The sequence below is a fragment of the Rattus rattus genome, chromosome 5, assembly GCF_011064425.1.
Source record: "Rattus rattus isolate New Zealand chromosome 5, Rrattus_CSIRO_v1, whole genome shotgun sequence".
Lineage (NCBI taxonomy): Eukaryota > Metazoa > Chordata > Mammalia > Rodentia > Muridae > Rattus > Rattus rattus.
This window is the reverse complement of record NC_046158.1, coordinates 50,458,683-50,485,050: the sequence shown is the minus strand read 5'-3', so window position 1 is coordinate 50,485,050 and position 26,368 is coordinate 50,458,683. Positions and strand designations below refer to the sequence as shown.

At 39.4% G+C, this 26,368-nt stretch overlaps 1 protein-coding gene and 1 pseudogene across 1 annotated transcript in view; one reads left to right on the top strand and one right to left on the bottom strand.

Annotated features, from left to right (window-relative positions):
* Positions 1-26,368, top strand: part of Ola1 (Obg like ATPase 1) — a 116,714-nt gene that overhangs the window by 74,745 nt on the left and 15,601 nt on the right. The gene's annotated exons all lie outside the window — the stretch shown is intronic.
* LOC116901516 lies at positions 3,755-24,527 on the bottom strand (annotated as a pseudogene).

Here is a 26,368-nt window from a genome sequence, read left to right as displayed (position 1 = left end):
AAATAACTCTAGAATGATATATACTGTGTAACTGGTATACGGGAAAATCATGGAATAGTTTAATCTTGTCTTACTTTACCAGATTATTTTAACATACGTTTAGTTGACTCATTTGCATACGTTAGTGTATGGCGCGTGCCAGGGCATGCTTGTGGTCACCAGAGGACAGTGCAGGTTCCTTCCTTCCACCGTTCGAATCCTAGAATGGAGTTTCGGATATCAAGGCTGGTCGGTGGCAGATGTCTTTCCCCAATGAGCCACCTCACCAGCCTCTGAATCATTTTTTTCACATATGTGTGCATTTTCATGTAATGATATTTGTGAATTTCTGGTTTTGTTTTATTTGTGGTTATTTTTCTTTGATGAAACCAAGATTGTCCTTGAACTTGAAGCAATCCTCTTGCCTCCACCTTTCAAGCCGGACTTGTGTTTGGTTTTCATTAAATGTTTTTTGGTTACTCTTTCAACAATTTCAGCTTCTTATCAAGTGGCAATAGTATACGTGCACACATCATGAGGATGATAATTATTGAAATGTAACTCTCTGTAGAAAGGCTATTGCTCCACCATAAATGCATATATGAAAGCCTGTTTGCATTTTGTTCAATGTGATTTATTATTTCTATTTGTGGGGTAGCTCACTCATAAAAAAATACCATGGTAGGAGTCAATTGTAATTTCCATGAGCATCATCTCCTCAGGGTGATTTCTGAGTGATAGAATTCATCAAATGTATAGGATTAAGGTTTTTCTCTATGAAAAACAAACATTTCATAATTTTTTCTAGCTTCAAGAGAATAAACAGTTTAGGCCCTTTTTAAAAACAGCAAGTATTTTATAGAATTCTCTCAAATAGTTTATTTATGAATTTCCTCGTACACCAGTGGTTGTCAACCTTCCTAGCTGTGACCTTTAAATACAGTCCCTCATGTTGTTGTGAACCCCAACTATGATTTTCATTGCTACTTCATAACTGTAATTTTGCTACTGTTATGAACCATAATGTAAAAATATCTGTGTATTCTGATGGTCTTAGGTGACCCCTATGAAAGGGTCATTCGACTCCCAAGGGATTGTGACCCACGGGTTGAGAACTACTGTCATACACACACATACACATGTGATCTAGAAAATGAAAGAAATTTGTTTATAATTCAAATTACCAATGATTCATTTGTAAGTACAGTCCCAGGGGCTCCAACACTCTTCTGGCTTCTGTTGGCATCAGGCATGCACCTGGTACACAGACAGGCATGCCGGCAAAGCCCAATGACATAAAAAAATAGTAACAATAATAAAAAATGGAGTCTGACTAGTGGTTGGTAGAAGTGGAGGAGAGTTTTGAAATGCAGAGAATTTAAGACTGTTGGAATTGAGGCACAGCCTGGTGTGACTAGAATGGCATCTTAGACAGTGTGCATGTCTTTCTGGGACAACACAAAGGAGAACGCTAATTTGAACTATTTCAGTGTTTTGTCCTTTATGCCCTGTATTTTCAGAATAAGAGAAAGTATTACTTTCTCTGACCTTTGCCCTCATGCTACATATTCTCTAGGTATAGAACTCACATTTAGAGTCGTAGTTCAGCAAATTTTGAAGGCTAGCCAAAAATGCTATATACCATTAATAACATATCTAGTAAGAAAAATGGACTCTCAAAAAGTCTGAGAATATGCTTGAGTTCTAAATGAGAGAATAGCTTTTATCAAGAAGTTTGATCTATTAAGAAAAATACTGCTCTGCCAGGTGTGGCAGACGCCTTTAATCCTAGACTAGAGAGGCAGAGGTGGATCTCTGCATTACAGGCCAGCGGGAGAATCAAGAGGAAGCTGTCCAGGGAGAAGTTACAGTTGGAAGTGCTAATGTGGTGGGCTCTGCTGCTCAGCATGTTGTCGTTGTTTTGGTTGGTTTTCTCCTTAGGCAAATTACGTAAACCGTCCTATAGAGAGCAGTTCATCTATTGTTCATATAAAGTGTATTCCATATAAACAAAATTCCCCAGACTGAATTGTCGTAGCTCAGGAGTAACCTAGTAACAGGGAAAGGGATTTGTTGTCTGAACTATCTTCTGGGTACTGGAAATGTCCCTTAGTTTTTCTTCTGTTGCCTGAGTAAAGAAGCAGGATGCATCCCATGTCTTCACAGCTCACTCGCTCGGTGGGGCTCCCAAGAATCACAGTCACAGTCACGTGTGTGGTCCTGCAGCTTTGCTGTGTTTGTCTTAGATGATTTTATTGTTGCTGCTTAGCTCCCATCAGCATAATTTTAAAAATTGTCATTGCATTAAAATTTATTTATTAAAATAAATTAGGAAGTTGCTCTTTTAAAAGCCCTTAAAAAAATTCTCCCTTCCTTCTCTCTTCTCTTCTCTTCTCTTCCCCTCTCCCCTCTCTCCTCTCTCCCCTCTCTCCTCTCTCTTCTCCCTTCTCTCCTCTCTCTCCTCTCTCTCCTCTCCTCTCCTCTCCTCTCTTCTCTCTCTCTCTCTCTCTCTCTCTCTCTCTCAGTTTCTCTGCATCTGCATGTGTGTGGTGTGGCTTACAGTGACAGGACGAAGGATGCCAGCCCTAGAGTGCTGAATGGAGGAGAGGCCCTGAAGGGCCACCCCTTCCCATGCCAGGGTTTCCTGTTTCCTTTCACTTTCGCTTAGCATGTGCAAAGCATGTGCTCTAGTACTAAGCTTTATTTATAGTCTCTAAATTTTATGGTGTTTTTAAAATGAAATACTGTAAATTTACAAAAAAAAAAAAGTATGTAGATATCCAATGGTTTCTAAATCTTCACATTCTGGTTTGTAGAAATTGCCCCAACTGGAATTCCGTGGAATGTAATACAGGCTCAGCACCCAGCTTAGGAGCCTTTTCTTGCAAGGCTGGAGATAAGACTTGACTTTTCCCCAAGTCCTGTTCTTTCTCTCCTTCTCAGTTCTTGAAAGTAAGGCATTTCTCCTGAGTCTCCATATGCCTTCTCATCTTCCTCTTAAGGTGGGCAGTGGTTGGTTTGGCTGGAATTGGAGAATGTATGTGAAAATAAAATACACATGTAGAATTGGCATATCTTTAGTCAAGACTAGTACTACTACCTAAACTAGTGTGTTCTTTTTTTAAGTTTCCGAGAATGCATCTTTCCATCAGAAACATTAATCTTGTGATATGCACCATAAAAGCTTATTTAGCTTACATTGTAGCAGGCATTTCAGTTTAGGTGAGACAGGCTTTGGTGTCTGTTTTTATTACCAGTTTTTCTACTCAAAAATGTATTCTGAGATAGTTGACATAAAAACTTAGAGCTCACCCTTATTTATAAGGTTGGCACTTTGTATAAGTATCCATTCTGTCTTTTAGAAAAATACTTTATTATAGCAATGAGAAGACTAACTTCGTAAAAAGTGTCATTAAGAATATTTAGTGAAGTGGAAAGATGACTCATTGGTTAAGAGTGCTTGGTACTCTTCCAGAAGGTCAGAGTTGAGTCTCTGATGCGGAAGGCTCAGAACTACCTGTAACTCCCACTCCTTTTCTAAGCAAGTAATTATTGATGCCTTCTGTGTATCTCTTTTTTTTTAGATGAACTCATTTATTTGACATTAAGTTATGCAAAGAAAGATATATGCAACTGCTTAAAAAGAACCATATTTTCATGTTACTAAAACAGCAGTGGCCAAAAATGACGAATTGTAGAACGGACCCCAGGATTTAATGCAAAAAAACACCCTGTACAGAAAAATGTCAGACTTCTAACTTTACAGAATCCAGCACTACACGGGCTTCTTACACTCCTCTGCTTCTTCCAAGCCTTTTTCACTCTCTAATATCTGCTGAAGAGCAGTATATGCAGCCTCAAACTGGCGCTGGCAATCTGGGATCATCGTCTGGGAGGATCTTTGCCTGCTTCTTAATGGCATAGATCTCACCATCTTCAGCCTTCAGTTTTAAGGTCTTGTCTTCTTGCTGCTTTGCTTCTTTGTCATACATCACTTTTTCTTTGACCAATCACTTCACCACTCCAGCCTTGATCTTGATCTGCCTCACACGAGGTTCCGCCATGGTCCCTAAGGAGCCGCAGGAAGGAGAGGTCTTCTGTGTATCTTATACCTGTGTAGGTTATAAATAGAAAAGTCCCTGTTTCCATAAGGCTGTTCTCTCTCTCATGGAAATAGACATTCAATGAGACATTAAACATAATGTCAGGAAATTATTACAACATTGAATAAAAGCAAAGCAGACAAGTGACACCATCTTAGCTAACATAGGTAGGAAGGCCTCAGGAAGAAGGGGCACATCAAGGATCTGAGCTGGGACAGAAAATATGTGGGGCAGCATGGGGCAAGTTAATCAGGAGGCTGAATAGGAGACAGTAGTCAGTGCAGTCATCGTGAGACTGGATTTTATTACCTTACAGAGCCTCTAGGAACTACTTTAAAAAGAACTTAGGAGTTCTTATTTAAAGATACTGCAATTCAATAAACTTAAATATATGCATTCTAAAATTTAATTCTTTATTTTTTTCCTACATTTAATGTCATTGGTTAGCTTTTCCTATGCCGAACCAAAAGACAAACAGTAGATGATCATTTGTTTAACTTCCTGCTGTGTGACAGGCACTTGAAGTTCAGAAATTGCTAAGATATTAATAAAAAAAAAACCCTGAAGCTTATATAAATAATAATATCATGCACATTTTATAGATATGGCAGTTGGAAAGATAACAGGATATGCCCATATACTCGGAGTGTGGGTGTGTGGGTGTGTGTTGTGTGCATGTGTGTGTGGTAAAAGAGGTCCAGCTGACTTGACTATTTATGCCTGTTCCATGTGTGATAACTGGAAACCAGGTGGCAAGTACAGGATGTGTTACGAATTCCCACAAACCTGAGAACTACGTGCTGCTCCTAGGATATGTTTCTGTTGCTGCTGGGTTTGCCTCACCTTGTAGTTTTACTAATTATAGAATACCTCACTGCTAAGGAGCAAGAGGAGTATATTTTAGCATACTTAGGCACGTGCTATAAAGAAAATTCTGTGGACACTACCAAAAACTAAAAATTGTATAAAACTGCCAAATCTAAAATAATTGGTGTTGTCACAGTACAGACTTCCCCAAACTGTAACAGGCTAGTTTTTATACATTGAGATGAGCATGTTTTCCAACACAGGGAGGAACTAGTGACAGTAATGGGCACAGATAAGAAAGTATGTCTGCACTAGCTGTATTACTTCTACTGCATTGCAGGTTCAATACGCTTCCGTGGTTATTCTTGCAGACTAATGTTTTTGATAAGGAAATGTTTCCTAAATCACTTAAAAACAAATACTTGACCCTTTTTTAAAAAAAGCAAATCATTGTCTGTTAAAAACAATTCTTGGGTCTGGAGAGATAGCTCGGTGGTTAAGAGCACTGACTGCTCTTGCAGAGGTCCTGAGTTCAATTCCCAGCAACCACATGGTGGCTCACAACCATCTGTAATGGGATCCAATGTCCTCTTCTGGTGTGTCTGAAGACAGCTACAGTGTACTTGTATATAATAAATAAATAAATCTTTAAAAACAGTTCTTTACTGCCAGATTGAGCCAAGTTGCAGGACAGGAGAAAATACCACCAACTAGAGTTATGGCAAATAATTCATATGACTAATGTTGGACTGGGAGTGGACATCATGCCAGTGTACACTTAGTTGCATACCGCTTATGTTTGAGTCCCAATAACCTTATAAAGTAGATACTGTTATCACCCACATTGAAAACCATGTATAGGAAATTAAGGAAGATGATCAGAATTACTAGCTACTGGGCAGCATTAGGATTGAAACCTAAGAGGTTTGTCTGCAGAGCCCACACATGTTCTTCACAGCTGTGTCATCCAGTGTCAGCATCAGGTCATGGTAATGCTGCTAAGGTAAAAAGGGCCAGAAAATATGTCACATGCCAGGCACATTCCTATACTATACATTTTATATCAATAAAGCTTTATTATTGTTAAATAATTTACGTTATACATATATTCAGAGAAGTGGCTTAACAGTTACGAGTACCGCTCTTCTCCAGAGGACCCAAGTGCAGTTCCTAACTCCCATGTCTCGTGGCTTCCAACAACTTATACTCCAGATCCAAGAATTCCAATGCCTTCCTCTGGCTCCTGGGGGCTTCTGCACATTCAAGGTGCACACACAGAGATACATACACACATAAAGTTTAGGCTTGAAAAAAATTTGAGATTAAAAAATTTATCATAACATAATTAGGAAATGCCAACTGAAAATAACATAAAAATATATTTATTTATGGACTTACCTCTAAAACTTTTCCAATTTAACAGCCTTTACAGGGACAATCATTAAGATAGCTTATCTGTTTCTATGTGGAAAATATATATTTACTCGCTTTTTAGGACATGTGCTTTCAGGTTGGAATGTTGGCTCAGTGGTTAAGAATACTTGTTGCACGTGCAGAGGACCTGGGTTCAGGTCCCAGCACCTAACTGACATTGCAGCTCACAAACCATCCCAGTCCCAGGGGATCCAGCGCTCTCTCCTCTGATCTCTGTGGACACCAGACATGACCATGGTGCACAGACATACAAGCAAGCACACTTACACTTAATATAATAAAATAAATAAATCTGAAAAATCAGAACCCCAAATACTGCTTTTTCCAAGCCCTGGGTTGTTTGCTTTCTAGTGCTGAAGTCAAACCCAGGCCTCATGGCTGCTAACAAGTTCTCTACCATCAAACCACATGCACATGCACACCCCACCCGTGTTTGTAATTACATGGTAATTTACTATATTCAGTACATTTTGAGTAGCAAGGATTTGTTCTTCTATTGTATTTTTTAATTATTTTACTTTTGAGATTATAATATAATTATATCATTTTCCCCTTCTTTTTCCTTCAAACATTCCCGTACATTCCTCCTTGCTCTCTTTCAAATCATGGCATCATCTTCTCATTTCCCATTAATTATCGATACATGCATGTGTGTGTGTACGTATATATTCTTAAATACATAAATACAGACCATTCAGTTTGCATAATGTAACTTCTGTGTATGTTTTCTGTATGAGTTTTTGGTATTGGATAACCAACCATTGCTGTACTACTACTCCCTGGCGAAGACCATTTTTCCCATTCTCGGCCTTAATAAGAGTTTGCTTTTGGGGGCTGGAGAGATGGCTCAGTGGTTAAGAGAACCGACCTGCTCTTCCAGAGGTCCTGAGTTCAATTCCCAGCAACCACATGGTGGCTCACAACCATCTGTAATGGGATCCGATGCCCTCTTCTGGTGTGTCTGAAGACAGTGACAGTGTATTCATATAAATAAAATAAATCTTTAAAAAAAAAAAGAGTTTGCTTTTGAAAACTACTTTAAAAATAGAGATGCAGACCTCTGTCTTTGTGTGTCTCTTTTACAAAATACAAGTGGGTGATTTGTGTATTGCTCTGGGTAAATTACTATTTTAGTTCATAGCAGTGTATTGGAAAGAGCATTGTGTGTGTGTATATGTACACACTTATATATTACACACACACACACACACACACACACACACACGAATGAGGCTTGGAAGAAATAACTACCACTAGTTAGAAGCTTATGTGCCTGACTTAGGGACTTTTCAATATGTCCTGTGCTGTGTTTCATCTTTTTACAGGCTCATGAGACAAAATACAGCCTGTTAGGGAGAACAACTCAAGGCTTGGAGAGGTAAAGTAAGAAACCTAGTTAAATATTTGAAACATTTCTTTTAGTTTGAACTCAGGAGATAAAGTATAAAATATTTTTGCATTATAGTACATTTTAATGCAAAAAACATGCAAAGAATTTTCTATGTTGCTTAAATCCTAGTGAAAAATTATACAAAAACTCCTATCTGCCAGAGAACACACGTAATTTTGAAATTTAGAAAGAATGACAACGCAGTTTGATTAGCTTCCTTACAGCCCTAGGTGTCTTCACCTGTCAGAGTGCTTCTCTTAAAGATCTGTCAGAATTAAATGAAATACTATGTACAACCTACCGAGGTGAACTATGATAGAATAGGTTCATTTTCAGATTGATTTTATACAGTTCTTGTAATTCTGTGAGAAAAGCACACATGTGTATGAACTTGAGTAGATTAGTTACTTAGTACCCGAAACTTGTCATCATGTAGTAAAAATCTCTTAATCCAGGCCTTGCTAACACAGAATACCAAGCTGTACCTTACTGCCCTGTAGATGTTCAGGACTTACACCAAATGGCAGCTTGTAGAAAATCTTGCTCTGTCTCGTCTTCGCTGATTAAGATTTGTCCCTATACAGTTCTAACCAAGTGGAGTTTTGAGTCTCTGTCGTGTGTATTTTCTTTTCTAGTCAATAGCTATCTTGTAGTACCATATAACTTTAAGAAAATCACCTAGTACATTAAACAACTAAGTCATGTCGCAAGACACTTCTTTTTATTTTTTTATTTTTCTTTTCGCAAGACACTTCTTAAATAGAGACTGCAAAAGAGAAAGCTGTAAGAATACTTTATTATTTGGGAATGGGTATGTGTGCCCCCCACCCCGCAAAATTATATTTTAAGGAGTTGTATGGAATAGTTTGTATAACAGTTTCTTATATCATAGAGCTTTAAGCTAATTCAGGCCAGATCTATAACAGAGACAAAAGAACAAACAAGAGAATCCAGTGATAGCAACCATTTGTTTTCTTTTCTATATTCAGAGATAACATGTGGTTGTCCGCATCAAGCTTTTAAAGGCTGTTATAATACAGCTGCAAAACCATATCTGAGTAAATACAGCTTTTGAACTAAATATGGTTTAGGAATTAATGTGTTTTTTTAATTATACCAAGCATGATTATTGTATTGCTACAATATTTTATTTCAAATGTTATTAATTAAAATATGTATGGACTGTCAAATATTTGTATTTCCCTGTGACTTATTACTTGGACATTTAGAATATATAGCTTCAAGACCACCCAGTTAGATTGGAAGGTTCTGTAAGCTTCATAAGCTTGGGAAAGTGAGACAAAAGGAAGAGCAGGGCACGTCAGCATTCTCAGCCCTGCGCTGAGGTGCTGCGTGTGGCTCGGCTGGGAACACCTGCTTCTTACAGTGTATCACTTAGGGACTTTCTCCCTATGAAATATTTAATAGTTGTGGTTTGCAGTTTTATAGTTTATTTTAGTGGCCTATTGACATCAAGGGTTACTGATTGTTGTATTAGTGGTTCCTGACAAACAGAAATTATTTTATATTCTAACCCATTTCTGACAGAAGATATAAAGTTTTGACAAATACGTATGGCACAGCAAGTGTCCAATTCTAAAGAGCAAAATAAATGCAAACCACCATTATGGTGAACACAAACAGCCTGAAAGCAAGTTATCAGCAAGCAAATAATTGTTGAACTGTTATGAATGGAGGAGGATGTGGAAATGGGGCATGATTGGCTGATGTTACATGTGTCCTTGATTACCTTCCTTGTGCTTTTATCCTAATAAGTGACATTCTTTGTATTCCCTGGGATGGCTAGACAGTCTGACACTGAAGAAGAATAAATATTGCATGTGGTACACATTAAGCTGTCATCCAAGACAGCATTTATAAAAAGTAACTGGAGACATTCATAAGAAATTCTGCAGTGCTACAGTTTCCTGGCTCCAGTCATAATTGTCAAAGTTCCTGACACATTCAGGTCTTGAGGAATGATTTAGGTTTACAGTGGCTTGGCGCATGAATAATTATCGTGGATTTGTGTTCTCACAGTGCCTTAGGATGTTAACGTTTCTTCCCAGAATGTTACATTTTCTGACCATTTTTACTTTAGGAAATGTCTCTGTCCTGGTGATAGAGTCCTGTATTCCAGCTTTAGTGAGAGGGCTTTTTGGAAATTTGTGTATTTAAAGACAGAATGAGAGTTTTTGAATGTTTGTGTTTGTTTTTAATCTTAGAAAATATTGCTTGCTTGGGTTTAATTCGAGCAAATGACCTTGAAAATAGTATTTTTATTTTTTTCTCTAGCAACATTGGAAAGCCTTCAAACAATCCAAATAAATACCATTTTTAAACTAACCCCCCAAAGCCTCAAGTCACTACTTGATGTTTCATTTAAAAAAATGTATGCTTTTATGCTTTTATGTTGTTTTAATGTAGTTCCTTGAGGCTGGCAATATTTTATTTATACCAGTCACTGTTTTCTCTCACAATAGCCTTTCAGAAGCAGACGTAGCAGTGCCTTAGAGTAACCATACCTAGCAGTAAGTAAGTTAGGACTCCAGTGAGAATATATTTTCATCAAGCAATATATATCTTCGTTTCACCTCTCTGCATGCATAGTTCTCTAAAGGATGCCAATAGAACAAACTTTTAAACATAGATTCCTATAATTTGACACAATTATTCTAAACCATTTAAAATTAAGTAATTAGCATTCTTATTTCATAATCTAATCAAGACTTTAACATTCTATGAGCTGATTACTGTGAAAATATGATTAAGTATAGAATGATTTAGAACCCATTGCAAACAGGGAAATAGCATTACACTTAGTTTTAAGTTTTCACCCTTTGTTTTAGGTAGTGAGAAAGAAGTGAGGCTCACTGTATGTAACAGCTGTGTTCTGTGGTACTTTTTAAATTTATACTATTAATTTGGGGATTTTTGGGCTATTCTTGCTACTTTGGAATCTAAAGCATCTATTCGTGTTGAGGAAACTTTTCTCCAAGTATAACACTTCTTGGCGTTACCTATGGCTTTTAACTCTCTAGGCCACTACAGAGCACAAAATATTTGCCCAACTGGTAAATTGAACTGTAAGTCCCACTGTGGGAAATTGCTTTGCTGTGCGCCAAACAGCAGTTATCTTAGTAATTGTACCCGAATTCTTTGTGGCTAATAGAGTGTGGATTTCTCTTTTAAAAGCAGAAAATTATTTGTCTTAAATGCTTTTAATTGGGAAACACCTAAGTAAAATGAAAGCCAGCAGACTATAATGAGGCATTAAACTGCTTTATTTTTAATTGTTTGTGCAAAAAAGTGAAATTCTTTTTCCCTTTTAGTGTAAAACTGTGTATATCCGGCATTTCACATTCTAAACGGGAGCTCCCAACAAGGAGCTTATCAGAGCAAATTGTCTAGTCCACCCCCTTCCTCACTCAAAACCTAATGACCCTTTATCATCATGGTTTAGATTGCTGGACACAGATGTGAGAAAATACAAGTAATCTACAGGTAACTACAGTAGCTGCACTGATGTTCTCGGAGAACTGACTGCTGGGAAGATAAAGAGCTTCCCACAGAGCCTGCGACTTTGCAGCAGCAGAGCACATCATGAGCTCATACATGAAGTTTTATTTGCTGAAGGCTCACAATAAGATGCATTAGAACGTTCAGCAGGGACTCTTCTTAGATGAGCAGAGACATTCTGGAGGGTGATTAGTTGATGCACCAGTGCATAGCATCACTCTAAAAAAGTTCAGCGATATTAATGCTTTCTGTGGACAAGAAGGATTAGGACACAATGCAGCACTCAAGTTGAATTCTTTTCTCGATATTTATATAATCTACTCAGACTTTAATCACTTTCTGTGCACAGAAGCCTGAGCATCTTACTGAAGAGTAGTTTCTTACTGGTTTTTAGTATGAAAGTAGAACGGCAGTTTCAGACGTTAGCATAAATTACCTTCAGAGGACTTGCGTCCGGCCAGGTGCTCTGCTTTTGTGCTTAGATTGTGATCAGTGAGGTAAACTCATTTTCCTATTTGCCTGCAATGAGTAATTTGCCATGAAAAGGACAATCGGTCTTTGATAAGGTACTGCACCAGGGCTGAAGTTTTATAGCAGCTGCTTTGTTATTGGATATGATCATAGTTTCATATTGCTTTAAGAAGCCACAATGCAAAGTGTATCTAAGCTTTTGTGCATGAGATGTTTGTTTTTAGTTTAATGAATTTGGTGTGAGTTTACTAGATAGAGGTGAGTCAACAGAATTAGACTGTTTGAACTCTAGGCATGGGTTTCTTTCCAAAAACCATTTTCTCATCTTAGTCTTCTAAGAGCTAAATCTATTTCAGTAAAAATCGTAACTCTTAGGTTAAAGCTGCTCATATTGCATTCATATGTCAAGATGAGTTATATTCTCCAGACCATTTGTCGAAATTACCATGTTAGTAATTGAAAGGTAATCTTACACAACCAGTATTAGTCAAATGGTTTACAGCAACAGAAAAGGTAGAGAGTATTCCGTGCAGCCTTGTGTAATTGTTGTTATGTACCTAGCTACAGGTTACTTCTTAGAGAGAATACTCAAGTGCTTGGAAAGTTATTTGGGCTTGGCTCCTACTTGTTCTTCTTGGGAATATTATGATGTGCTGTAACATCATAGCATTGTCCTTCTGTAAATAGAGTCCCAAAGTTGCTCCATATGCCTGTGAACTTTAAGATTAATTTAGTATTTGGCTTCTAGTATAGAATGACCAGTAAGCAAAGTAAATTTTGTACAGAAAATAGGGGAGACAAATTATCTGTACATGCTGTTGGTCGTTAGAATCCCTGTTGTTCCACTGATGGCAATTAGTGTCGCTCCTTCTGCAGGTTTGTGTCACTGGCTTTTAGTTTATCTTTATCTATCCGAAATATTCATGACGTATGGAATAGATTAAAATAGAATACAGAACATGAAGAATTGTCTGAGGCGGTATTATGCATTAATTCTGTTTTTAGTTTGCTATAAGATCTAAAGAAAAAATGATATTTGTTTCCATTTAGCAGCAAATAGGAAACACAGAACTCAAAATTCTACAAAGTGCATTTCTTACCCACTCCGTGTTTAAAAGGAAAGAGACCAGAGGAGCATGTGCGGCATGAGATTGTTTTGCATTTTTGTTTTTACATCACCAGATTAAGTATAATGAAACCCATCTGCAGACTGGAGAGCTGCTCATTGGTTTTCCTTTCTTCAAGGACTGTGTGTTCTATGGGGTTTTTTTCCCTCTTCTTCTACAGGTTTTTTTTTTTTTTTTAATTTCAACAAGATATACATAAAATTAAAAACCTTGTCTGTTATAAAGTTTTGTTTGAGCTTTTTAAACTGAGTGATTAGCAGAAATAATGACCCTGTCAGCCTTAATCACATTAAAATGTGGTTAACATCATTTAATTTTTTCCACTTAATATGCAAAAATTTCCAGTAGATTTGCAGTGAAGGCCATTGAAATTCCATTAGAACAAGAATAAAAATTTCAGGCATCATTTATTCAGAGAAGAAATAAAGGTCTCGATTGAGAACTGCTGAATCTTTCTATTAGAGACACTATGAATCATTACATTGAACTGTACCTTACATTTTGATAGACCTGTATCTGGCTTTTCAATGGAATGGAAACCATGTTTTCTTGCATTTCATAAGGAAAAATCAACTAGAATTGCCTGATTATTTAAAAAGTGTCTAAGAGATTACCAAACAGTTGATTTTCATGTTACTTCAACTTGCTTAAATTTTAAATAGAAAGTTCTTTGTACTCTAAAATTATTTTTAGGCATAAAACAGACTGCAGAGGCAACTTGGAAAATGTATGCATTCTATTTTCAAGTTATGTTGGAATATGGCCCCATGACAGCAGCTTTTGGTCCAGAATTTATAGCTGATCATTTTCAAGCTTCCACTGGTACAGTATGCTGCGTGAGCTGTGTGTCAGGCTGCACTGAACACAAGGAAAGAATGCCCTACTGTTTCTAGAATTATTTACCTTTTTTATGGTTATTTTTTACTTAATTGTTGTGTTGTGTTTACAGACTAAAAGAAGGAAAGCCTAATTTTACTTTAAGCAACGCTTTCTACTTAAATTTCATTGACATGTTTGGTTTGCCAGGATCCTACATTTTATATTGTATAGAATGTTTTTACCACTGTTGGAAAAAAAATAACTGTTGCCATATATGCACAGTAAGTGGAAATGGCACTCTGGAGCCACGCCTGTTGCCCAGTAAGTAATTAAGTGATGATACAATGCCGCACTTTTGTATTGTTTTTATTTTGTTTTGGAACCATTTCCTATCACATAATTACATTAGTGTGTACTTCGTAGTCGGAAACACCACTGAAAAACTCAGGGGAGGTAGTCTCAACCCTGCTCCTTATGGTGTCACTTCTTTTGACCTGCCTCTGTGTCTGTGGAAGTCTAAGAATATTGAGTTATCAGCTTAAGCAATGCCATATCCTCCCACCAAGGCTGCTTCCCAGTGCTTCCTCAAAAGAGGTATTTAGAGTTGCCCCTAAGCCCCCTGACTATCATGGTATCCTGTGTGCTTTCTTTGGAACCGTTATCACAGCAATATGATCTTAGTTGTCTTGTGTCTGTCTCTGAATTGGAGGAGATTGCTTGTTTGTTTTATATTTCCTGTGCTTGTCGGTGAACTCAGTAAGGAATGGATGAATGAAAAATGACTGAAAAACCCGTTGTTGTGGTTGTTGTTGTTGTTGTTGTTGTTGTTGTTGTTGTTGTTGTCAGACAAGGTCTTGCTATGTAATCTTGGGTAGCCTAGAATTTACTATGTATATCCCCCGCCCCCGCCCCCGCCCCAAGTACTAGAATTAAAGGCATGTGCCGCCATACTCAGCCAAACGCCCATTGTTTCTTACTTCCTTTATTTCAACACTTTTTAAAGAGGAATTTTTTTCTTTGCTATTTGAGAATTTCATACAATGAATTTTGGTCATATTCCTGTCCTTTCCCCAATTCCTCCCAGATCCTCCTTCATCTTCTTGACCACCCAATGCCATATTCTCCACTGATGAAAACTCTCCTTGCCCTCTCCCAGGCGGTAGTCAGATGCCAATAGCTCCTCGGCTAGGGGTGAGCCTCCTGCCCACCTCCCTCCTCCATGCTGGACTTGGTCTGTCTTGAGCGTGTGTAGGTGTTGAGCATGCTGTCACAGTCTCTGCGCTCACATGTGCATCTGCCCTGCATCCTTGAAGTCAGCCCCACCTCTGGTTCTTTATGCCCCATCTTTTGCATAGAGCCTTGAGCCTTGAGGGGAGGAACGTGATGTAGACATATCATCAATGCTCACTTTCAGTCTTCATTAATAAAACATCTAGATGACTTGGAGTTAGTCTGTTCTGTTCAGATATACCTAACGCTTAAAACACAAGTAAAATTCTTTCTCTACAGAGAGTCAGAGAATAAACCTTTGCAGCTTTGAGGACCATGAGGTGTCCATTGTAAAGTTAAAGCAGTAATAGACAACACGTAACCAAGCAGGAATACCATTGTTCCAATAAAATTACATTTATAGGTCCTGAAGTTTGAGTGAAGATCATGTAATTACTGGCATAAATTATTGTTTTCTTTAAGAAGTCATTTAATAATGTGTTCAAAACAAAACAAAACATTGCAGTGATTTGCTAGTTCCAAGTTGTACCTAGCCATAGCTAGCTCCTCTGTCGTACATGGATGCTATAACCCCGTTCATCTACTGAAATCCCTTTCTGAATCCTCAGTTCCTTCCTTAGATGGTTTCATGAAGCACGTAACCATGATCTTACTTTGCCAGTTTTTTGGAACTTGTTTTAACCTCACCTGCCTTTTACACTATAGTTCCTTTCTTTGTCCTCTTTGAAAATATTATGAATACAGTTGGCCTTCCATGTCTGTATTTTGTACCTATGAATTAGATCAAATAGATTTTTAAAAATCTATTTTTTTTTTTTTCAAGCTAGGCAGTGGTGGTGCATTAGTCCCAGCATCAGGAGGAAGGCAGAGCAGGTGGTGTGTCTCTGTGAGCTGCAGGCTGGAGTGATCTACAGAGCTCGCTCTAGAGTAGCCAAGAGAAGCAAAAACAAACGAAACAAAAAAAGTTTTTGGAGGGGAGGTGCAGATGTTAAGAGAGAATTTAGGTAGCTCAAACAAATAAATAACTCGAGATTTCATTTATTTACTTTATTTTATTGAGTGTACAGTGGAAGAGGGAAAATGGTCAAGAGGGAGAGAAGGGAGGAAGGATGGGAGGGAGGGAGGGAGGGAGGGAGGGAGGGAGGGAGGGACATCTTCTCGTGCGGGAGGATCCTGTGCCTTGGGAAGGAGGGCAGTCAGTCTGTCCAAGTAGGCTGCTGTGTAGTCCCGGTGCTTTATCGAAAAGACTTTGGCTCTGGCCTCCTCTCTGATTCCCCCAAGGTAGTCTGGAGCCCTACACGGATGGAAAGGGAAGTGAGCGAGAGAGCAAGCTGGAAAAACAAAGCAAAACAAAACAAATCTGGCAAGTTTGGCCCAACAAAGCAAAGCCACAAATCTATTTTTTAAATTGCATCTCTAGTAAACCTTTTCCCCAATCATTATTCTCTGAACAGTATAGCAATTAGTAATAGAATGTTTACATTAAATTACAAGATGAGAAGCTGTAGTCCTTCTCTTTCAGGTCAGTGTCATCACATCACTGTATTTGTATTAGTGCTAGTGTGCAGAGCACATCGTGGTTCAGCCTTCTCATGTGACTCTTCCATAGTGGACGAAGGCGCATCCTGGTACTTGTCTCTTTCTCAAGTAAATCATACTCAAACTTCATGGCATTTGTTCCGTTTGGCTGTGTGGGCAGTGAGAACAGTCATGAATTGTTGGGAATAAATAAGAGCACAGGCACCTTAGAAAGTGTGCAGTGCCCTTCAAGTTAAGCATAGGCCTACACTGTGAGCCAGCAATTCCAACTTGGCACTTTCAGTATTACTTAAACAAAACGGAAGTTGTTATTATCCAAGACCGTAAACAACAACTCAATGTAGTATCTTCAGACTGAGAAAGCATGCGTACCCATCAGTAGTAAAATGGGTAAATAAAGTATGGAATTTTAGCCAGGCAGTGATGGCCACACCTTTAATCTCAGCACTCTGGAGGCAGGTGAATCTCTGTAAGTTCAAGGCCAGCCTGGTCTGCAGAGTGAGTTCCAGGACAGCCAGGGCTACACAGAGAAACCCTGTGTAGGAGGAAAAATAGATTATGGGATTTTCTCATATTAAAAACAAAAACATATATCTATATTTACTTATCTACTTACTTATTTGTGTTCCGTGGAATGGGCAGTATGTTTGCGGGTCAGAAAACAGCTTGCAGGAAATGATTTTCTTCTTACACAGTGTGGTTCTGAGAGCATAGAGAGTGGTAGCAACTGCAGGTGGGGCTTAAGAAAACATACTAGAGAGAGAAAATGGTCTGTATAATTTTTTATGGGACAAGTTATGTGTATGTATATACATAATTAATCAAACTGAAGATCTAGGATATTTGCATTTTAAATCTTTGTTAATTCTGCCTCAAATTAAAATAATTTTAAAAAAAGAAATGTTTCTGTCACATCTGTATAAATACACAGTCATGCATGGCATAGCAATGGAGACATTCTGAGGAAAGCGTAGCTAGGCAGTTTCATTGCGTGCAAACATAGAGTGTCATTCTACAAACTGAAGTATGTATGATATTAATAAGCTATATAATCCTATGGGTGGGTGGGTAACCTTCATGAAGAAAAGACGCTGTCTTTGGTTAACATAATATCTGACATATAGTATTAACAGTAAATGATAATGTGCTGAATATTCTCAGTAGATCCTGAATAGCTTCTAGTACTGTTTATGACTGATGTGTGGTAGTATATTAAGGTACTATATTTATCCAAATCTTCCAGTGCTTTCTTTTTTACTTTCTGCCTTTTAAAAACAAAGTGTACTAAATAATGTCATGCGGCTATTCAAGAAAATGCATTGGCCTCAACCCCGTGTAGAACTGTGAATTGTTGGTATCTTCATCTCTACCAAGTAGACATGCAGTGGTATGTTACTTTGTTATTGTTTATTGGATCACAAACTGGAGATGGTTCATTTAGTGACTATGAATTATTAAAAGATGGAGACCTGTTTTCTGCCTCTCCTGGGGAGAAAATAATCTTAAATGAATTTAAGTTAATTGTATAGCATTTCTCATTTGTTATTATTTTGTTATCATTTTAAGTGGAAAAAATCACTTAAGAGTATTTATTTCGGGCTGGAGAGATGACTCAGCGGTTAAGAGCACCGACTACTCTTCCAGAGGTCCTGAGTTCAGTTCCCAGCAACCACATGGTGGCTCACAACCATCGGTAAAGAGATCTGATGCCCTCTTCTGGTGTGTCTGAAGACAGCTACAGTGTACTTATATATAATAAATGAATAAATCTTTAAAAAAAGAAAAGAGTATTTATTTCATATATACATCTCAATACAACTTTTTTTGGCAGTTGCTTTTCAAATGAATTAGTGTGACAATGTGACAGGAAAGTTTTGTGTCAGTTTGCCATAAGCTGGAGTCATTTGGGAAGAGAGCCTCACCTGAGAAAGTGTTTCCACTAGATTGGCCTGTGTCGAGCTTCTGGTGCATTTTCTTGGATTGCTGTACGTGGAAGCTGCTCACTGCAGGTGGTGTCACTGCAGGTGGTCCTGGGTGCTGGGTGAAAGCAGTTTGAACAAACCATAGGGAGCCAATCGGGAAGCAGCATTCCTCCATGGCCTCTGAGTTCCTGCTCTGACTTTCCTCAGTGATGGAGCTGTGATGTGGAACTTTAAGGTAAAATAAACCCAAGTTGCTTTTAGGTTGTAGTGTTTTTATCACAGTAACAGAAACCCCAGGACTGTGTAGAATGAAATCTTTGCACCAGGAATGGAAACAGAATAGGGTGAATGAAACCACTCTTGGTCCACACAGTCAAGTAGCAGATAGTACTGAGTGATGTTGTATCGGGACATGGAACAAAATCAAGTGTATACTTCCTATGTACTTGTCCCAACTCTTTCTTGTATGATATTTGTAACTCCAGGCTGTTTCTTAAAGCTTCTTTTTAGAAGCTTCAAGGGTATTTTTAACAATATTTTTATTTTATTTTAATTATTTTCTATGCTCACATATAAAGTGAAGTTTTCACGACATTGTGGTACGTGTGCTATTGTACTTTTTGTTCATCCCTTTCCCCACTGTGATGGTTCAAATGAAAATGACTCATGTATTAGTCCACAGGTGATGATGAGATGAACTCTTTAGAGAGGATTAAGAAGTGTGGCCCTATTGGGAGAGGTATGACACTGGGGATGAGCTTTGTGCTTTCAAAACCCCACACCAGGCCCAGTGTCTCTCTGCAGCCTGTGGATCAGAAGGGAAAGCTCTCAGCTACTGCTGCAGTATCTTGCCTGTCTGCTCCCTGCCATGATGGTAATGGACAAACCCTTCTGAAACTATAAGCAAACCTCCAGTTACACGCTTTCTTTTATGAGATCTGTCTTAGTAGGTGTCCCTTCACAGTAATAGAACATTAACTAGAGCAAGCTACACCCATGCGTCCCCTTCCCCCATCTCCCTTCTGCTTCCGTGTCACCTGGATTCCGTGACACCTGGATTCCAGTGTCGTCTTCTCCCCTTCCCCACTCTTAAGATGTCCTCTTCCCCCTCAGTGTACCCTTTCCCCTTCCACACACATACCCACTTCTAGATACATATACATTTGAATCTAGATCACACATAATCCTCAAGTGCCTGCATACTTGAGAGCTGGGGCTGGGGGGTAGGGGTTGATGTGGAGAGAGAGAGGGAGAGAGCGGGGCAGGGGGAAGAGGAGAAGACAAGAGAAGAAAAGAGAAGACAAGAGAAGAGAGAGGGGAGAGAGGGGAGATATGGCCTTACTATATAGCCCTCCCTGAACTCATCATCTAAAACCAGGCTGTTCTCAAACTCACAGGTATCCTTCTGCCTCCCAAATTACAGACTTGCACTACCACTCTTTGCCTAGTTTGAGTTCTCTATGGATTCTAGGTATTAAAGCCCTGTCAGCTGGGTGGTTTGGTGTTTTGTTTCTTTGTTTATTTTGTTTTCCTATTCTGTAGGCTGTCTCTTCAGGTTTAAGATTGTTTCCTTTGCTATGCAGAAGCCTTTTAATTTTAAGCAATCCCACTTGCCTGTTGAGGTTAAGCATTATTAAGTATTTTATTATTAAGAGTTCTTTAAAGAAAGTCCTTGCCTAGATGATGAAGTATTTTATGTGTTTTTTTTCCTAGCACCATCAAAGTTTCAAGTCGTATCCCGAGGCCTTCCTTCATTTTTTAAGGGATGTGTTTGGTGTGTTGGTGGTCTGCCTGCCTGCACGTGTGTGTCACCATGAGCATCCCTGCTATCCACACGGTCAGGACAGGGTGCTGGACCCCCTGGGGCGGGAATAGTATGGACAGTGACTGAGTTGCCTCTTGAGTCCCACACTAGAAAAACAAGTATTCTTAATGCCTGAGTCCGCTCCCTGCTGGGGTTCTTGATGTGCTTGGGTGAGTAGGATTGTGTAGAAACCAGAAGTCAGCCTCGTTGGTCATCTCTCAGTAGGCGAGGCTGATTGGCCAGGAAACCCTGGGATTGTAAGATACCATCTCAGAACCTGGCTCTTTAACAGGTACCAAGGCATTTTGTTTCCTTTGTTCTGAAACTATTGTGAGTGGACTTTTTTTCCTGATTTCTTTTTTCTTTCTTATTTTTTATTTAGTATCTCCAGTAAAACAGATAAGCTATAAACTAAAACCTTTGGTAACTGGGATTCTTCTATGTATTTCCCAATATTTTTTCTTTTGTCAGAGTTTTTCCTTACATTCCAGTTGGTGCTGTGTGCATGAATATACACACATCCTAAATGAAGGCAAATGTTCTATTTGAGACTAAGTCACCTTTCAGAAGCAACTGAGTGTCGCATCACAAGCTGCACACTGTTGGTAGGAAACGGCTAGGAGGTGGGCTGGGTGGGTTTTTGCTTTCAGCGCCTCATTTCCCATCCACCATGGCTTCGATTACCATCATGGAAGTTAATTGCTCTGTGATGAGAAGGATCTTGTGTTCCTTTCAGAGTACAGAAATTTGAGTGAGAGCCGCTACTCATTCTTCAGTGTTCCTTCTTTCTTACCCCAAAGATACAGAAACAGATAACGTCTTCTATGATTGCTTTTACCTTTGGGGGTTCACCTTTATGGAGCTCATAGATGACCCACTGTCAGTGGAGGATGTGAAATGTGGGTCATAAGGTGGACTCGTGTTAGAATAAGGAATCACCTTAAGTGGTTGGCTTATGACCAACCTCAGGGAAAGGGTAGAACAATCCCCCACCCCACCCCGGCATTCCTTACTTTATTCCTGGCCCCATAAAATTCTAGTTTATTGTTTTTGTTTTTTATCATCATCATCATCATCATCATCATCATCATCATCATCATCACTGCTTTTCTTACCTAACCTCAGTGTTTTAAGTGTGTAACTGAGAAGGTCTGTACATTTGTGGGTTCAATCCACTGTGTGCTGTCGTTTCCCCTCTCTGCCTCAGGTGCCTCGCTTCCCTCGCCCTAAACTTGCCACGCTCTTTTGCAGGTTCTTGCTTACTTTTGTCCCTGCTCCCACATTCGTGTCTCAAAGTTGTGTTCACCAAGATATGTCATAATGTTTATTATGATATATAGTTGTTCAACATATATTTCTGTAGTCAGCTAGCCACCTTCCTTTTTATACAGATTCATTAGGTGAGCTCTCTTAGAAATGTAGACCTGATTTAAAACAGTTCCCCCTCTTTACCTTTGGGCAGTCTTACAGTATTTTTAACTCTCCAGTACCTAGAGTGACCCACTCCCCTGGTATTGGAGGCTACTTTTGAAAGAACACTTTATTGCAAATTTGGCCTACAAAGGTAGATGTTGTAGTAGTGATTAAACTGAGGTTCAAAAACCTTAAATGATGTTCCCAGGATCCCATAGTTACTATGTAGTTGAACTATAATTTGAATTGGCATTTGCCTTACTTCAATCTGTGGTGTTCTTACTGGACTGTACAGTTTCCATAGGAAGTCCAACATAGAATCATAATGTAGCACTATAACTTTTTTAATTTTTAGATCAATTTTGCTTACTTTTAGGGTTTTTTAAACCTATCTAGATGTATATATGTGTACATGTGAATTACATGCATATAATTCACAAACTCATAATTCTCTCTTTTAAGGCACACTATTGGTTTTTGGTTTCTCACAGTGTGTCACCATCCAGTTTGCTAACACTGTAAAGAAGCCTATGCTCATTAACAAGCACCTCCCATCGCCTTTCCCACTGGGACATAGGGACGGCTGCTCACCTACTGTCTACCTGTTTCATGTTACTGGAATCCTACAGTAGGTGGCTCTTTTACTTAGTGTATTGTTTCAGTCAGCAGTCATCTGTATTGTGGCATGCACTAAAACAATTCATTGCTCTTTTTGGCTAAATCATCCTGTTTTTCATCGACCTGCCCCTTGTCGTTCATGCTTTCCTTCGTAGTCTCCTCCTAGCTGTGAGGTCGTCCGTGTCTCGGGAAGGTTTTAGTCTGTGTTCTTCCAATAGCTGGTGTTGGTCACCTTCGCCCTGCTGCTTGGTGTTTGTCCCTCCTCCTTGGAGACATGTCTATTCCGTCTTTTGCCTGTGTTTGTTCAGGTTCTGTTTTTTATTGTTGAATTATAACAATGAAAATTATTTGTATATCCTAGCACTGTATTTCTTTGAACAAAAAGTTTGGAGGGGGGTTTAATCTGGGGTAACAGAGCTGAAAATAATTTTATCCTATATAAGGTCATACCATAGTTGGAAATTCTCTTATAGCCAATAGGGTTTTTTTAGTCTCAGTGTATAAATATGGACTTCACAACTCATGACAACTGTAATTGTAAAACTGATGTACAGATGATATTTAAAATTAGAGTATAAAATTGGAAATACCATACAGACTCAGTAGTGACTTTCACACACCAGAGAACAAAGTTTTAAAAATTGTTACTTCAATAGATTATAACTTCAGATAATTTTTAAAACCCTCGATTTCATAGTTTGTGAACAAACTATTTTGAGAAACACTTCTAAGTCTCAAAATGTGCTTTTCTGGAGGCCACTAATGGTCAACACAGATCTTAACTAAGTAACTATGGAGCGGAGGAAGCCCTGAGTAACTAAAGTCCTGAGTAAGTGTGTGCTGTTGAGGTGAGCATAGCCATCAAGGACCACAGGGAAGATGGCTAAGCATCACCATGCCCCACACGGCTTAGCAAAATGGCAGTTTGTGCCAAAAATATCCACCTCAGCTTTCTCCCTCTGAGTGTTGACAGAGACTGCTCCTACCAAGATGAGCTAATTCTAGCTACTTGATCCAGCTTTATATCATAAACCTTCCTCCTTATTGATCTGTGTGTAATAACCCCATCTCTTTCTTCAGCTGTGTGCAGTAACCCCACTTCTGTTACATACATCATTGACAGTATATAATCATGCTAAGCCTCCGGGGTGCTGTGGTTTCTCAATCCAGTAGCCCAGTTCACCTGACCTCAGCTTTTCTGTACGTGTTTCTGTCTTTTCATCATTTCCTCAGTGTCCCAGTCAGCCCCATCACTGAAGTCCATGCAGAGCAGGTAGCCATGAGGAAGGTTAAAAAGCATCCTGGCTTTGAACTGTTCGTTCTGGTACATGCGCAGTGAAAAAATATGGTTGGCAACTTGATGATTCCAACCGCAGATGTAAACTGGGGATGAATCTGACCCTACTGTTCTAGCTTTATTGTTGTTGTTGGTTGGGGGTTTGGGTGTGTTTGGGTGTTTTGTTTCGCTTTGTTTGAGAAAGGGTTTCTCTGTGTAGCCCTGGCTGTCCTGGAGCTTGTTTTGTAGACCAGGCTGGCCTCGAACTCAGAAATCTGCCTGTCTCTTCCTACTGAGTGCTGAGATTAAAGATGTGCACTGCCACTGCCTGGCCTATTCTAGTATTTAAAAAAATAAAGTGCCCTTGGCTGGGGAGATGGCTCAGTGGTTAAGAGCACCGACTGCTCTTCCAGAGGTCCTGAGTTCAAATCCCAGCAACCACATGGTGGCTCACAACCATCTGTAATGGGATCCGGTGCTCTCTTCTGGTGTGTCTGACAGCTACAGTGTCTCATATACAAAATAAATAAATAAATCTAAAAACCTAAAAAAATAAAGTGCCAACATCTTTTTTTATTGTTAAGTCATAAGGAGGCAAAAATTACAGGGCAAGACTTAACAAAACTACTAAGGAAATGAAAAGAAGTAAAAAGAATCAGGTACAGGACACTTATAAATCATTGAGCACAAGGAGGGACTTGGAGCAAGGTACAGAAATAGTGGCCTAAGCTTTCTGAAGCCCAAGCTTGAGAGGCACGTCGCCATTGCCCTGCGTCTTCACCCTTGCCTTGCTCGCCTCCTCCTTATCCTTGACAACACCAGCTAGAGGCTCTTCTGTCTCCATCACCATCCTTCCGTCTCCATGTCCACCTTGTCCTCACAGAGGTGCCACTTGGCTCTCTCAGATGTTTTTGTAGAGATGAGGATGACTCGTCTTACTGGTTTCTCTACATTGCTTTTCACTTCTCCAGGCTTTCCAATAGAGAGTCTACTTTTTGTTTGGTCTGGACCAGCTCAGTCTTAGTGCCCTTAAGGTTATTGCTTTCAGCCTTCCAGACTTGAGAGAAGATCCTCATTGCCCACTTTTAAAATGGAAGCACCCTGGCTCTTCATGAGGTTTCCTGATACACTGTGGCATTTAGAGGGCATACGGTCTGAGCAATAGGAACAGGAAGAGGGGACCTGTACAGGGTAACTATACAGCTTGCACAGTCAACTCATTAAAAGGCACAGATGGATCTAATAGCGATTGCTGTCTCTGCTGTGCATCTTGTCACGGGTGCTCCTCTTGGTTCATGTCTGTCTCTGCAGCTAGACCAGTATCTAAGATACAGTTCTCCCTGTTTCACCAGCCTGGCATTTCTCACAAATGTCCTCACTGAGGGCCAAGGCCCTTATGAGCAAAGAAGCCTATAGTTGAGCATTCTTCTACAAGATTGCCACCTCAGAAGCGTTGGGATTCCCAGTACATACGTAGGAATTCACGAGCGAGTGCCTATCCTATTGTGGTACCGTATTGTTTCGATCACCTTAGATAAGAGGAGAGGGAAGAAAAGAGACTCTGTTCCTAACTCTCCTACTTAAAGACTCTGTGTGGACAAACTTCGGGAGGTCAGCAGCACAGTCAACTATTTAGTTCTCATCTCTTCACAAAATGGTCCTAAGGATCTATTTTTGTTGATAGAGCCTACAGCAATCAGTTAAACCTACCCTGTTCTGCTGTGGTTTTTCACTTATCATTCAAGCTGGAAAACAAGCCTACCTCCAATTATAGCTTAATATTTTCAAAACATTAAATTTGCAAAAGACAGGTAAACAAAATCTGTAGGAATTACATATCCTTCATGTGTGTGCACATGTATGTATATGCAGTTGAATATAACAGTGTATCACTATGAATGTCAGAGGAAGATATATCCTGTGCCACCTCTCTCCTGCCTTATCTTGGAGAAAGGGTCTCTTGTTGAACCTGGAGCTCACTGTATTTGGCTTGCCTGGCTGGCCAGCAGCACATGTGATCTTCTGTGTACCCTGCCCCCACCACCTGGGCTACTGTTAGAAGTGCATGGGTGCTGGGGATCCAAACTCAGGTCCCCATTCTTGAACAGAGAGTACTTCCTTTACAGAGCTGTCTCCTCAGCTCTTAAATTTTTTTTTTTTTTTTAAGAAAAACAGTTGAATTTAATTTATTTCTCTTGATTGGCTTACCCAGCACTTCTTGACCATCTTGTGATAGGCACTTTTCTAGGTGGTGTTGGAGGTGACTGAAACAGTATTCAAACTAATCCTGGCTTTAATAATCAAGGACACAACATAAATGCAGTACAAAGAACTAAGACAAGGTGTGGAGGGAGTAGAGGGCGGCAGAAGGGGAAGGAGACTATTTAAAAAGATGCTGAAAAGTGCACTTGAGCAGAATGGAAAGACCTCGGTGCTGGCTCCTCCACATTCCAGGCACACGCCTGGTTCCACAGAGGTTTCCATCTGAAGAAGGTCATTCATCAGAGAGCTTTAGAATGGTTGAAAACAACAGAGTTTTGTCTTCAAGTGAAGTCTTAGTGAGAAGTCCAACGTAAAAAGTCAAGCAGCTCTGATTGTGCAGGAGTGGGGGTGGGGTGGTCGGGAGGTCCCAGACCTCAGAGTCCTTTCCGCTATCTCTGTCTCCCTTTATCCTCCTAGCACCTATTCCCAAGAAACTCAGAACAGATTAATAGTTGCTAATCTAGACCACTTATGAGTGGTTGACATGAGTGAACTAAGATGTTAAATATTAAACAGCCACCTGGAGTCACTCAACTATTTAGAAGGTGAGTAGCCCTTAATCAAAATATTTGAGACTCAAAGTCTCAAAGTGCTTTTAGATTTCAGAGTTTTTCAGAGTTGTTATATTTGCACAAACTAATTAAACATCCCTAAT